This window comes from Primulina tabacum, chromosome 4 (assembly GCF_025594145.1).
Source record: "Primulina tabacum isolate GXHZ01 chromosome 4, ASM2559414v2, whole genome shotgun sequence".
Lineage (NCBI taxonomy): Eukaryota > Viridiplantae > Streptophyta > Magnoliopsida > Lamiales > Gesneriaceae > Primulina > Primulina tabacum.
The window spans coordinates 11,300,380-11,315,286 of NC_134553.1; positions in this window are offsets into that span (position 1 = coordinate 11,300,380).

Sequence of the window (14,907 nt, forward strand, 5' to 3'; positions counted from 1 at the left end):
CACCATAACTTAACTGATGAATGCAAAAACTAATCTATCCTTTTTCGGTTATTCAGTTTACATAAGATAAATTTTTTTCTAATATAACAGTCTTCTTCACGAAGGATTACTTCGAGTTTATTCCTCTTGGTTTTAAACCAAACTCGATTTAATTAATCCGTGTTAATATTCTTAGAACACGATTTATTGCAGCTCATTGGAGAATATTTTGTTTGATGCATCCAAAAGATGCTCAGCAAACGATCCTTCAGTTGGTATCAGAGCATGTTGTTCTAAGAAGAACATTTGAAGAAATCTGTGTTTTAAAATTTTACTTTAAAATAGTGTTAAAAGCTATTTAAAAGTATTTTATACTCTTTTCAAAACTATTTGAAAATATTTATATGTCGCTCTTTAGTAAAGAGTTGAGAGGATTGGCTCTGCAACTAATATTGTAGCCACTTCTTTAGACTCTTTTCTTAGGGGTTTTAATCAGCCTGCAGGGGATTGAGAATCATCTGCAAAGATGCACAGCTAAATTGCTCGTTGAACAAGTTTTCAGTTGCAAGTCTACCAGGTCAGCTGTTCTTCAGACGAAACTCATTCATTCTGGGACGTTGGTTGATTAAATCACCAGCTGTATTCCAGTTGATCCTAGTCAGAGTCAGCTCGACCATTAAGTCTGCGAAGAAGTCAAGTTCAAGCAGTTTAACTCGTTTCTCTAACAAAATGAACTCACAACCGATGCTGCAGTTCAAGCAGTCAAGCAACCAGTTGATGGTATATCCAGTTCTGTCGCATAAACCAACTCTGTTGGAACACTTCATGTTCGCAATCTTGATTTTGATGTTAACAAAACTTGTTATTGTGTTTCTAACATATTTACTCAAGTGTGAAGTTATTAAAACAAGAAGCAAGCCGAAACTGAATTATGCACAAACTGAATTTCTAGCAAGCTTCAGTGTTTTGAAGATATCTCCCAGATGGATGATCCAAATGACAATCCGCCAACTATCACCAATCAGAAAACTTAATTTGTAACAAATCATATTTCACGTCAGTTGGGCAAAATCGGATGTTATCAAGGTCTAACTGATCGCTCAATTACCGAACTGATCACAGGAAAACAGCAATCAGTTGGGTTTGAGCAGTTGCGGTATTTTGGTAATATCTCTCAGTTATCGAAATGAAGCGATTCAGTATGTGTTGAAAAGATAAGACAAAGATCTACAAATCATCTTCAGAAGTCAAAGTCTGAATCGAAGCATAAGATGCTAATAAATGACGATGAAACTACTGGTTTTGCACAAACTGAAATCAGCTAGGCTGATTTCAGCACACCAGCTGGAACTGAACCAACTGAACCAGCTGCTGACCAACTGAAACTGAATCAGACCAGCTGAAACTGAACCGAACCAGTTGAACTGAACCAGACCAACTGAACCAGCTGAACTGAACTGAACCAGCAGTTGACGAACTGAACCAGCTGCTGACCATTTGAACTGAATGACCAGTTGAGTTGACCAGAGTTGACCAGTCGGGAAAATGTCCAGCAAGACGAATTTTGACCGTTGCAATTTCAGAAATAGTACAGAAACTTTCCAAACGGCCATATTCTTGTGTCTAACGTATATATCATTGTTGGGGCTTATAAATACAACATCTTGAAGATCAAACAAGAGCTTTTGAAGTGGTTTCAAAGCATGGGCAGTTAGCATGAGTATATTAGCTAGTTGAGAGCACAAGCCCTTGTGTGAGGATACATTTGAGATGTACACTGTAAAGGATAAATTCCTCACATACAATCACTCACATATACAAGAGAGTTGAACTTCAAAATTTAGTTGAGTGAGTCTTCACACAAAGACGTAAAACAATGTGTTTGTAGTCTTTGCATATGAGACATTAAACAATATACTGATTGTGAGGTGCTGCCTACAATCTTGAGTGCTAGGAGTTCAGTTTAGGCAGTGGGTAAGTCCTAGCTGAGTGGGTTTGTAAAAGACACGGTAGCACATCGCCGGAAAAATCAGCCATATTTAAAAATTCATTGCGCCTTATTGAAACATTGGATCGAGCTCAAAATTTCACAGTACATTCAAACGTACATCAAATAAATTATTAATGGTGAAGATCGGATTTGGAAGTTGTTATAACTTGCTTATGGAAGAAAAACTGTAGGTATGTTGTTCCCGCGTAAAATCTGAGCAGTTTTCTTGTGAAGGTTATAATCGAAAAACTAACCGTTGTTCAGTTGGAGATGCAACTAGAACTACCTTATTGGTATAGCACTGATAGGATGTTCAGCTCCAGTTGGATTTAATCTCTTGGCTGTGACAGCTTCCACAACAGCAGTTGGTCTGGTCTTTTGGGACCTTGGCTTCTTCAAGATTTTCGGAGATGGAGTTTTCTCCAATTCAGTTCATTGACAATCAATTTCCTCTTGATTGCCTTTTTCTGAGCCAATTCCTTGGTCTTCTTGACTGATTTGGGAGCTGTCTGCGTCCCAATCTCCTTTTTGACTTTAACAAACTGCTCAGGAGACATGTCCAGCTTGGTCTTCGGTTGCTGAACATTCTTGGCAGTGTAGACCTTGAATTTGGATGACTTTTCAGCATAGTTATCCACTAAACCTTTGTTTTTTAGGAGGCAGTTTAGTGGCACAGCAAAACTTTTGGACGATTTGGATGACTGTAGCATGTTCTTGAAGATGGTGAAAATGATAGCTAACCAGTTCAGTCTCCGTCCAGCCATGATAGCATTTATCACCTGAAATTTTTCAAGGGTGAGGACAGCAAACGAACCTGCCTTGGCAAGTACACCCTTGGCCACAATATCAGCCAGTAACTAAATCTCTGGCTTCAGTTCTTCTTTGGATCAGAAACCTTGATTTTTCGTCCATTAGAAGATAGTAGCATCTGCATCTCCTCAATATCGAAAGTCTTCACTTCAGAAAAGTTAACTAAGCCATTAGTAGGTAGTTGGAAGAGATTTCTGAAGGAGTCTTCTTCAATGATCAGCAACTTGCTGTTGACGGTTGTTGTGATTTTTCCGTCAGCAGAAATGAAGCTATTAGCATAAAGATCCTGAACCTCATAGGGATAAATTTCTTGAGTTGATAACCCCATAAATTTCTTCAGTCCAGCTGCTTCAAGCTTGAGAAAGATATTTTGAACATCTTCGTCCTTAACAGAAAGGACTGAGTCGAAGTTAATAGCCCTTTCATTAAGGATGTATGCAGGAATTTGGATTGTCATTGCTGAAAGTTTTGATATCAGCGAGGAAGAAAAGCTCTGTGTGTTTGATTTGCGTTGAGAGTTAGAAATGCTCATAAAGAAACTGAAATGGAGCGGGCACAATTACTTATGTTGGTGACTGTTCAAAGTTTGGGACACGTGTCAGTCCAAGATTGATTTGAATAAAAAGTGTGTACATGGTGTGTAATTGTGAATAAGAGTCGGTTGGACTACGTGGGGCCATGTTACCAATCACTATTCAATTCATGACACAATTTAATGCGTAATTTTAACAGTCATATCAGTTATTGTGGAATTTTTATCGATATTCAGTTAACCTATATGATAATATCAGTTAAGTCAATAACTAAGTAATCAGTTGAGAACTGAATCAGTTCAGTTGAAGACCAACTGATAATTGTCTTATAATTAACCAATTTAAAATCGACATTCCCCATAAATAATGTATATAAGTAAAAGAGTAAGAGAATTTCATCATCGATGAATTAATTGCATCGATTTGACTGATGTATCTTCATCTTCTTGTTGTTTCTTCAGTTAGAGTCTGTCTATAAATAAGATCAAACTTATCAGATACAAAATATTTTAACAGATAATATTAATCAAGCGCAGATGGACAAAGCAGGCAGTTCCAATAAGCCCAATCCTGCAGAAAGGCTTTCATTTGTGGAAACTTGAAAGAGAGATATAGAAGACTTTGTCTTTAATAAAGTAATGTCCACTTGGACGAAGATTCATGATCTGCAAACTATTCAGAGAGATAAATTAGCTACCACTGATGAACAAAAAGCAACTGAAATCAAGTATAATCGGCGTCTCTCTGTTATTCATACTTCAGACCTTGTAACTGATGAAGGTCTCTACTACCTGATGCTCAGCAATGAGTATATGATTCTGGAGAAAAAAATTTCACAGAAGATTTTAGGAAAATTTCCGAGGAGATGTCCCTATTGTTATCTGATTCGCTAAATTCAGTAGACATAGAACTAAACCGTGTAATAACAGCTAGGTATCATCAATAAAGTTTCTATTTCAATTCATTGCTATTTATTAATTTCACTTCTATATTCTTTGCAGTCTAATTGATACTAATTGAATAAAAATTAGTAGCAACTGAATAACTACTGACTGAAAACTCTAGTTGACATAAAATAATGCAACTAAGATTAAGACAAATCAATTAAACCAAGAATATTACGAAATTAAGAAAACTTAGTCTCGGGTAATGGCTTGGTGAAGATGTCAGCTGCTTGTTGTTCAGTTGATATGTACTCCAGCCTGATTGCCTTCTTTAGAGCATGGTCTCTGATGAAGTGATATCTGACATCAATGTGTTTGGTCCTGGAGTGAAGAACTGGATTATATGTGATCGCAATTGTGCTTGTATTTTCACCTAAGATTGGTAATTCCTCTGCAATGACTCCATAATCTTTCAATTTTTGCCGAATTCAGAGCAGTTGAGCGCAGCAGCTTCTAGCAGCTAGATATTATGCTTCAGTTGTGAAGTTGCTATGGATGTTTGCTTCTTGCTGAACCATGAAATCAGTCTGTCTCCTAGAAACTAACATGATCCACTAGTGCTTTTACGATCAAGCTACATCCTGCATAATCTATATCTGAATTGCCAACTAAATTGAAAGATGAGTCTTTAGCATACCATAAACCCATATTTTGTGTGCCTTTAAGATATTTCAATATACGTTTGGCAGCTGAAAAATGCGATTGCTTAGGATCTGCCTGAAATCTAGCCCACATGCAAACAGAAAATACAATATCAGGACGACTAGTAGTTAGGTACAATAAAGAACCTATTAAACCTCTGTAGAGTGCCGTCTCAACTGATATTCTCCCTTCATCTTTATCTAATTTAATTGATGAGCTCATGGGAGTATTTACAGATGAACATGACTCCATGCCAAATTTCTTAAGCAGTTCCTTTGTGTATTTTGTCTTACTGATAAATGTACCAGTTTCCAGTTGCTTCACTTGCAGACAAAGTAAGAACGTCAGTTCATCCGTCATACTCATCTCAAATTTCTCCTGCGTTAACTTGGCAAATTTCTCACATAATTTGGGTTAGTTGACCAAAAAATAATATTATCAACATGTATTTGCACAAGTAAAATATGATCATTCTTTGAAATTTTGAAAAAATGTTTTGTCAATTGTTCCAACGGTAAAATCGTCATCTATTAAGAATTTTCAAAGTGTCTCATACCAAGCTCTTGGAGCTTGTTTAAGACCATATAATGCTTTGTTCAAATGATAAACATGATCAGTAAAAGAGTCAACATACACTTCTTCCTGCAATTGACCATTCAGGAATGCACTCTTGACTTCCATTTGGTAGACTTTGAAGTCTTTGAATGAGGCATAAGCAAGAAATATTCTGATTGCTTCCAGTCGTGCAACTAGTACATATGTCTCGTCGTAATCAATTCCTTCTTCTATCTATCCTTGTGCTACAAGCCTTGCTTTATTGCGCACAACTAAACCATCTTTGTTCAGTTTGTTCCTATAGACCCATTGACCTGACTGGACTGAAGGTGCACACAACCCGAGGACCAGCGCTTCTACTTTTCCGCATTTACGATTTATGATTCATGATTTACGTTAAAGATTTTAAGACTATTTATTTATGCTTTTGAGAGATTTTTGAGATGTTTAGTATGGGTTTTATTTCTCAAATAAATAGTTGGTTGTTTTATTTTAAAATGATGTCAAAAATATTTTATGCTCGTGTATGCAAGTCAGCCGATGCTATGTGAGGTTTGAAAAAAAATTCTAGTACTTTTTAAGCAATAAAAAGGGCAGACATTTCAGTTGGTATCAGAGCAAAGGTCCTGTAAAGGGTTTTGCCACCATCAGCGCCGGGAAGATCAGTTGTCAAGCCTCAAAGTTGTAAGTTTTTACATGCTTTATATGATTCAGTATGATGTTACCTGAATGACTACATGAATATTATGTTTATTGTACATCTTTACGAGCTTTTTTTTAAGTATTTATGCTTTGCGTTCTTAAATTGCTAAATGGGATAGGATATGTCACATGATTAGAAAAATTAGATTTAAATGCATGCTGGTTACGTTAGAATTTGGAAAACGTTCAGATAAAATGCCTCATAGACGTGCTCCCGTTATTGAGAATCAGGAAGAGAACAGCGTGAATCACCAAGGGAACAATCAAGGAAATGCACCACCACCACCACCACCAGGGGATGCTGCTACTCGTGCTCTTCAGGGGATGGATCTTCTCTTCGAGCAGCAGATACAGCAGCAGCAGTTACAACAGCAGCAGCTACAGCAGCAGTTACAGCAGATGCAGCAGCAGCAACTGCAACAGGCACCTAGGCCACAGCACGACATTTATGATCAGTTCCGGAGGCTAGGGCCGAAGGAATTTTCTGGCACCACCGACCCCTTTGCTGCTAAGAGTTGGATTCGTTCACTTGAGTTACACTTTCGTTATCTGGATATGGGGGATGCGGATCGAGTGAGGTGTACTACTTATCTATTCAGGGATGACGCTTCTTTATGGTGGGAGGGAGCCGATTACAGTGTTAACCTTGCTACTATCACTTGGGCTCGTTTCAAGGAAATATTCCATGAAAAATACTTTACTGCCGATGTTAGAGGGCGACTGATGAGGGAGTTTATGACCCTCCGCCAGGGAGACTCGACTGTTGCCGAGTTTGTGAAGACGTTTGATAGGGGTTGTCATTTCGTACCCCTTATTGCCGGGGATCCTGCGATGAAGCTTAAGCATTTCATGGATGGCCTACGACCTACCCTTCGCAACAATGTTATGATGATGCGACCTTTGGATTATGATACTGTCGTCGCTTATGCTTTCCAGTCTGAACAGTCTTTGAGGGACATCGATTTTGAGATTCAGCGCAAGAGGCAGCAACATCAGAATAATAATCAGCCTAACAAAAAGCCGTACACGGGTCCTCCTAGACCTTAAGAGCCACAAAAGCCCCAAGGTCAAGTCAAGAAACAAGCACCACAAAAGCCACACAACCCTGGAGCACCAAAGCCTGCTGAAAGGCAACCATGTAAGGAGTGCAACCGTCTACATCTTGGCAAATGTGAATGGGGATCATTTAAATGTTTATACTGCAAGGAGGCTGGACACAAAGCTATTGATTGCCCAAAGAGGAAAGCAGCTACTACAGCACGAGCTTATGTTATGAATGCTGAAGAAGCTGAGGAAGAGGCAGACACTACACTCATTACGGGTAACCTAGTCATTTAACATTTTTATACTGCTTATTATTGCATGAAATGTTAAATTGGTTATTGGAATTGATTTGGGAACAAGATTCAACCTAGAGGAAATTAGGTTTTATGTTCTACTTAGTTGGATTTAAGTTATGATTTTAGGAACCATAAAAGATGATATAATTTTGTGCCATATTTTATTTGATTCCAAATGAAAAGTTGAGGGCAAAAATTTAAAGGAAATCATAACTAAGGGAATTATAGGGGTTTCGAAAATTTTCGGGGTCAAAAGTGCAAAATTCAAAAATTTGAGGTCTAAAATGTAATTTTCGATAATTAAGGGACCAACACATAATTAACCAAAAGATAAGGGGCTTTAATGCAATTACCGAATTCTTAAGGACCATGATTGTAATTTTCGAAATCTTAAAGGACTAAAAAGAAAAATTTCAAAAATATAAGGGCCTTAATGCAAATATCCGAAATTTTGGGGACTAAATTGAAAATTTCGAAAAATTGAAGGGCTAAATGCTTAAGTTCAACTCGTAAATTTAAGTAAACTTCGGGAAAAATTAATGATAGTAAATCCTTAAGTCTCAACTCGAAAAGATTTAAAAATCATTTTCGCCGCATGGAGGATCATCATTCTAGGTGTAGCTACCTATGCACTACTAGATTCGGGAGCTACACATTCATTTATATCTGAAACCTTCATCAAAAGACTGAATATTACTCCTCAAGATATGAGTTTGGGTTTCAAAGTTTCTATTCCATCCGGTAATCAAATGCTCACATCTAAGATGGTCAAGAATCTGGAGCTTCGTTTATTCAAGGATGTTGTGCGGGCAGATCTTATTGTGCTTCCTATGCCCGAATTTGATATTATACTCAGCATGAATTGGCTATCAGCAAATGGATCTTCGATTGATTTTCGTCAGCGAACAGTGTCTATTCGACCGCCTAGTGGTAAACCTTTTGTCTTTGAGGCGGCGAGAAACAAGCAAATGCCACACATTATTTCTTGTCTATGTGCGAGGAAGCTTATTAAGCGGGGATGCCAAGCTTTTCTAGCATGTGTCATCACCACACATGCATATATCAGTCAGAAGTTAGAAGATGTGGATATTGTCAGAGATTTTCCTAGCGTCTTTCCCGAGGACGTTTCTGGTATTCCACCTGATCGTGAAGTGGAATTCTCTATTGATCTTATGTCGGGCACCGTTCCTATATCTAAAGCACCTTATCATCTAGCACCCGCTGAAATCAAAGAATTGAAAGATCAAATCCAAGAATTGCTAGACAAGGGTTTCATTCGCCCTAGTTATTCCCCATGGGGCGCACTGGTGTTATTTGTGAAAAAGAAAGATGGTAGTATGCGTCTTTGCATCGATTATCGAGAGCATAATAAGGTCACTATCAAAAACAAGTATCCACTGCCAAGAATTGAAGATTTATTTGATCAGTTACAAGGAGCATCGATATTTTCTAAGATTGATCTGCGATCTGGATACCATCAATTGAAAGTAAAAGAGTCAGATGTACATAAGACGGCATTTCGCACGAGATATGGGCACTATGAGTTTATGGTCATGCCATTTGGATTAACCAATGCGTCGACGATCTTCATGGATCTCATGAATCCCGTATTTCAGCCGTATCTGGATCAGTTTATTATAGTCTTCATTGATGACATATTGATCTATTCCAAGAGCAGAGAGAAGCATAGTCGCCATTTGAGGACAGCGCTGCAAGTTCTACAAGATAGGAAGCTATATGCAAAATTCAGCAAGTGCGAGTTTTGGCTTGATAGAGTGGCATTCTTAGGCCACATCATTTCTATTAGTGGAGTGGAGGTCGATCCAAGTGAAGTTGAGGCAGTGAAAGAGTGGCCAGTGCCAAAGAGTGTTACCGAGATTCGCAGCTTCTTGGGACTAGCAGGATATTATCGCAAGTTTATTCAAGGGTTCTCATCTATAGCGGTACCTATTACCGCCTTGACAAAGAAAAATGCAAAGTTTGTTTGGGGACCCGAGTGCCAAGACAGTTTTGACAAGTTGAAGCAAGCCTTGATATCAGCACCAGTGTTATCTATGCCTTCGGGGCAAGGGGGGTATGTTCTTTATACCGACGCTTCTAAACTTGGTTTGGGCGCAGTTCTGATGCAAAACGACCGAGTTATCGCCTATGCGTCGAGACAGCTGAAAATTCACGAGAAGTACTACCCTACTCATGATCTTGAGCTTGCAGCAGTAGTCTTTGCACTAAAGATTTGGAGACACTACCTTTATGGGGAAAAGTGCAAGATATTCACCGACCATAAAAGTTTGAAATACTTATTCACCAAAAAGGAGTTGAATATGAGACAGTGCAGATGGCTTGAGTTAGTAAAGGACTATGATTGTTACATTAGCTACCATCCGGGAAAAGCTAATGTAGTGGCAGATGCACGGAGTAAAAAAGCAGCAGTTATCACTCAATTATCACTCCAAAGACCGTTGCAGTCCGAGATACAGCGGTTTGAGCTTACAGTGTATGCTAGGGGCGAGGCCCCAAATCTTGCCACATTATCAGTACAGTCGACTTTGAGAGATAGAATTCGTGATGGACATTTCACTGATGATCAGTTGCAAAAGTGGAGAGCTAGAGATGAAGTCAAGGGCCGGAATTTATATTCAGTGGTGGATGGGTTAGTTCGTTATCGAGATCGTCTATGGGTTCCTAGTGACGATTCTTTGAGAGATCTTATTATGAAGGAAACCCATGACACACCTTACTCCATCCATCCGGGAAGTACGAAGATGTACAAAGATTTGCATTTGTTATATTGGTGGCCAGGCATGAAGAGAGAAATTTTGAGATTTGTATCCGAGTGTTTGACTTGTCAGCAAGTTAAAGCGGAGCATCAAAGACCAGCGGGGAAATTGAAGCCACTCCCTATTCCCGAGTGGAAATGGAAAAATATCACTATGGACTTTGTAGTGAGATTGCCAAAGACCATTAAGGGATTGAATGTCATTTGGGATGATAGTGAATCGTCTTACGAAAGCAGTGCATTTTCTACCTATTAAGACGACATTCACCATGTCTCAATATGCAGAGTTATATATTCGGGAGATAGTTCGACTGCATGGGATTCCAGTGTCTATTGTTTCTGACAGAAATCCGAGATTTACGTCATCTTTTTGGAAAAGTCTGCATGCAGCGATCAGGACCAAGTTATTATTCAGTACATCATTCCATCCTCAAACCGATGGTCAGTCAGAAAGAGTTATACAGATTTTGAAAGATCTACTGCGAGCATATGTTATTGATTTCCAAGGCAGTTGGGAACCAAAATTACCTCTAGTGGAGTTCACCTACAATAAGAGTTTCCAATCATCAATCGAGATGGCTCCTTTTGAGGCACTTTATGGAAGAAAATGTAGATCTCATATTCATTGGGACAAGGTTGGGGAAAGAAGAGATATTGGTCTGGATGTCATTGAGGAGACTGCCGAGCTTGTAGTCAAAATTCGTGAGAGAATGAAGATTGCACAAAGCCGACAAAAGTGTTATGCGGACAAAAGACGAAGGGACTTAGAGTTTGCAGTGGGCGATCATGTATTTGTGAAAATAGCACCTATGAAGGGTTTTATGCATTTTGGCAAGAAGGGCAAGCTTAGTCCAAGATTCATTGATCCGTTTGAGATTTTGGTGAGAATTGGGACACTAGCTTATAGAGTGGCATTGCCAATAGCGCTTTCAGGAGTTCACAATGTGTTCCACATTTCAATGCTGCGGAAAGTATATGCCGAATCCGTCACATGTGCTTAATTATGAACCACTAAAACTAACTCCAAATATGACTTATGAGGAAAGACCTATCCAAATCTTGGGAAGGCAAGAAAGAAAGTTGCGAAACAAAGTCATTCTCATGGTCAAGGTCAAGTGACTGAATCACTCGGAAGAGGAAGCTACTTGGGAAACCGAGAGAGACTTGAAGAGTCGCTACCCAGAACTATTCGATAAGTTCTAATTTCGAGGACGAAATTTTATTTAAGGGGGGGGGGAGGAATTGTAAGGTCTAAAATTAAGAAGACGTAATCCAACTACGTGCGAATCTAGGAAACACGAAAAAGGAGTAATTAATTGGTTTTAATTGCTAATCGATTATGTGGCATACATGTTTATGTGTTAAATAGGATTTTATTATCATCATGCATAAAACTGTATTTTTAAGGAATATTCAAGTGACGATCGAGGAACGGGGACCAAGGGCTGAAAAACGTAAAATGTTTTTATTAAATAATTGTTTTTAATTATTTAAAATATGGGTGTTGGTTTTTCATATTTTGAAAATAAGGAGTTTTGAGGTGATTTTATACGTCGGGACGTAAATTTTATCAGGTGTTGGTTTTTCAACAAAAATGCGAGCTTTTTGGCAACCCGGCTAATAAATTCACAAATTTATTTAAACAAAAACTTTGATAATATTTTATTAAATCCTAATTAAGACTAATGGGTCTAATTTAGTGGCTTAATAGGCCTAAGCCTAGCTAGTAATTTGATTAGTATAAAATATACTAATCACCTAAAACCCTACACTCTTATCCACGCCTCCCACTTTTAAAAAATTCAGAAACTCTCCCCGAAGCTCACAGCATATACGGTAACACACACACCACACGTAGGAAGCAAGGAAAAATCGAGAAAACTTCAAGGGAAACTTCATAGTCTTCGTCTCCTCGTCCCGTTCTTCGTCGTCAACGGTTTTTCGTGCGTATATAATGCAAAGGCACGCCATATATCTCCTTTTCTCGTCCATCACATCGTATTAACGTTTTTAATTATGATTGTATGAAAACATGGTGGTCTTATTAATTACTTTCGGATTTACTCATATGCATGCTATAAACTATTGATTTTAAGCCCAAATTCATTTCTTTTACGTATTTAGGGGCTGCCATGATGCTAGGTTGTGACCATGTAAGGTTTACACATGTGTTAGAGTCGCACACACTCACCCTAATCACCACCAAGTCGAAGGAATAAGTGACAGCGCAGGAGACGTTTTCTTTTGTGCTGTCATGGCTTGGGCCGATTGGCTTTCATGTTCTAAGGGGAGGGCTGGCCTGGGCTTGGGTTCAGTGCTGGCCTGGGGTCTGGTTGAGTCTAGGGGAGAGTCCTAGCCAAGCTAGGACTCGGGCTAGAGGGCTGGGAGGAGGACTCCTACCCGAGAGATGCTAAGGAGGGGCGCGCAGGTTCTGTGATTTGCGGAGGCTTGTGGGCTCGGTCCAGGGGGCCTGGGCTGGGTCAGGTCGTGACTTTAGAGTCCTAAGAGAGTGCACATCAGGTTGGTTCAAGGATTGGACTCGCTGGTAGGGTCATGGAAGCTAAAAAGAAGAGTCCTAACTCAAGTGGGGTTCTCGGCCATGCATGGGGTTAGGTTTAGGGCTTTGGTTTTTGATTGGGTGAGGTTTCTAAGGGAACTAAAGGTCCAGTAGGGTACTCTAGTGTGTTGGTCAAGGTTGGGATCAACATGGTTCGAGGGTGACTCGAGAAAATCGAAAGATGGCTCGGGGTCGAAGTTTAGGTGTCATAATAGGGTTTCTAAACTAAAATAAATTAAAACACGGCTCATGGGGGTCGAGTCATGGTTCACAAGGGTTAAAATAATGTAAAAAGTCTAAGTTTTGAATTTAGAAATTTTATATTAAAGTTTGGGATTTTTCGGGATTAAAACACCGTCAAAAAAATTAATTAAAGATAAATAAAAAAGTTTAATGTTTAAGCTAAATAAAGTTATGAAAAAATTAATTTAGGCTTAAATAATTATTTGGGACATGTTAGAGTCAATGAATTCAAGAAAAAGTCATAACCGAGGAATTTTACGTCTAGGGGTATAACGGTCTTTTTTACACCAAAAAAATTAGTAAACGTCATGGCAGTGCTCTAAATGCTATTTTTATGATATTATGATTGTTTTTAAATGTTTATGAAATGTTCATGATTAAATTATGATTTTTAAATGTCTATGGGATTTTTATGATTTAAGGAAGACATTTAAAAGACATGTTGCATGCTTGGTTTCATAAACAAAAATGTTGTGTTATGCATGATTTTATAAAGTGATGTGAATGTAAAGCGTTGAAGGAAGTGAAGTAATTGTGACTAATTCGATAATGTTGGAGATATCGTGAGGGCGACGGTCCCAGTGGGAGCTCGACGATCGTATTTCCATCATTACGAATATGAGGATATGAGGTAAAGGTAAAAATGATAATATCGTGAGGAGAAAAGGCCCCAGAGGGAGCTCATTTATGGAAAAAGGCCTCACAAGGGAGCCCCGACGAACGTATTCTATTCGAAAGAGGATAGACCAGGGCCCAGTTGACCGGTGAGAGTATTGCTGGTGTCTCCCGCCGCCCAGTACTGCGGTTTCATGTAGATGGATCCATCGACTTTTGAGGTTTAAGGAAAGTCACAATTAACGATATAAATTCAACAAAGGAAAAGAAAATGAAAATGTTTATGATCATGTTAAAAGGTTTTATGTTATGTCATGTTGAGGAAAAAGAAAAAAGTTAAGGTTTATTTATGCATGTCATGAAATGTTATTTTTACGTAAAAGTATTTTCACTGTTGCATGTGATTTTATACGTATTATTTGTTATAATTATTATGGTGTGTTGAGTCTTTAGACTCACTAGGTGTAATGGATGCAGGTGAGTTTGAGGGAGGTCTTGATGGTTGACCTGACTGGACTGAAGGTGCACACAACCCGAGGACCAGCGCTTCTACTTTTCCGCATTTACGATTTATTATTCATGATTTACGTTAAAGATTTTAAGACTATTTATTTATGCTTTTGAGAGATTTTTGAGATGTTTAGTATGGGCTGTATTTCTCAAATAAATAGTTGGTTGTTTTATTTTAAAATGATGTCAAAAATATTTTATGCTCGTGTATGCAAGTCGGCCGATGCTATGTGAGGTTTGGAAAAAAAAATTTATAGTACTTTTTAAGCAATAAAAAGGGCAGACGTTTCACCCACTTTGTACCTATAATTGTTTTAGAAATTGGTCTTGAAACTAAATTCCAGACATTGTTATGGTTAAATTGATTTAATTCTTCTTGCATAGCATTTATCCAGTTAGTATCAGCAAGAGCTTCATCGGTTTTCTTGGGTTCCATTTGGTAAAACAAAAGCTGAATGAATAAATAAATTAATCATTTGATTTCTAGTTCTTACCGGATCAGATGGATTACCTATTACCAATTCTGGTGGATGTGATTTCTTCCATCTGTATTCAGCATTGGTTGGATCGATTTCAGAAATTGTTTCAGTTGGTAACTGAATGTTTTCTTCAGTTTCAGTTGCTACTGCTTCAGTTGCTATTTGAATATCATCGTTTTGCTCCACCAACTGATTTTCAGGAAAAATTTCTTGTTCAACTGATTGATCCACT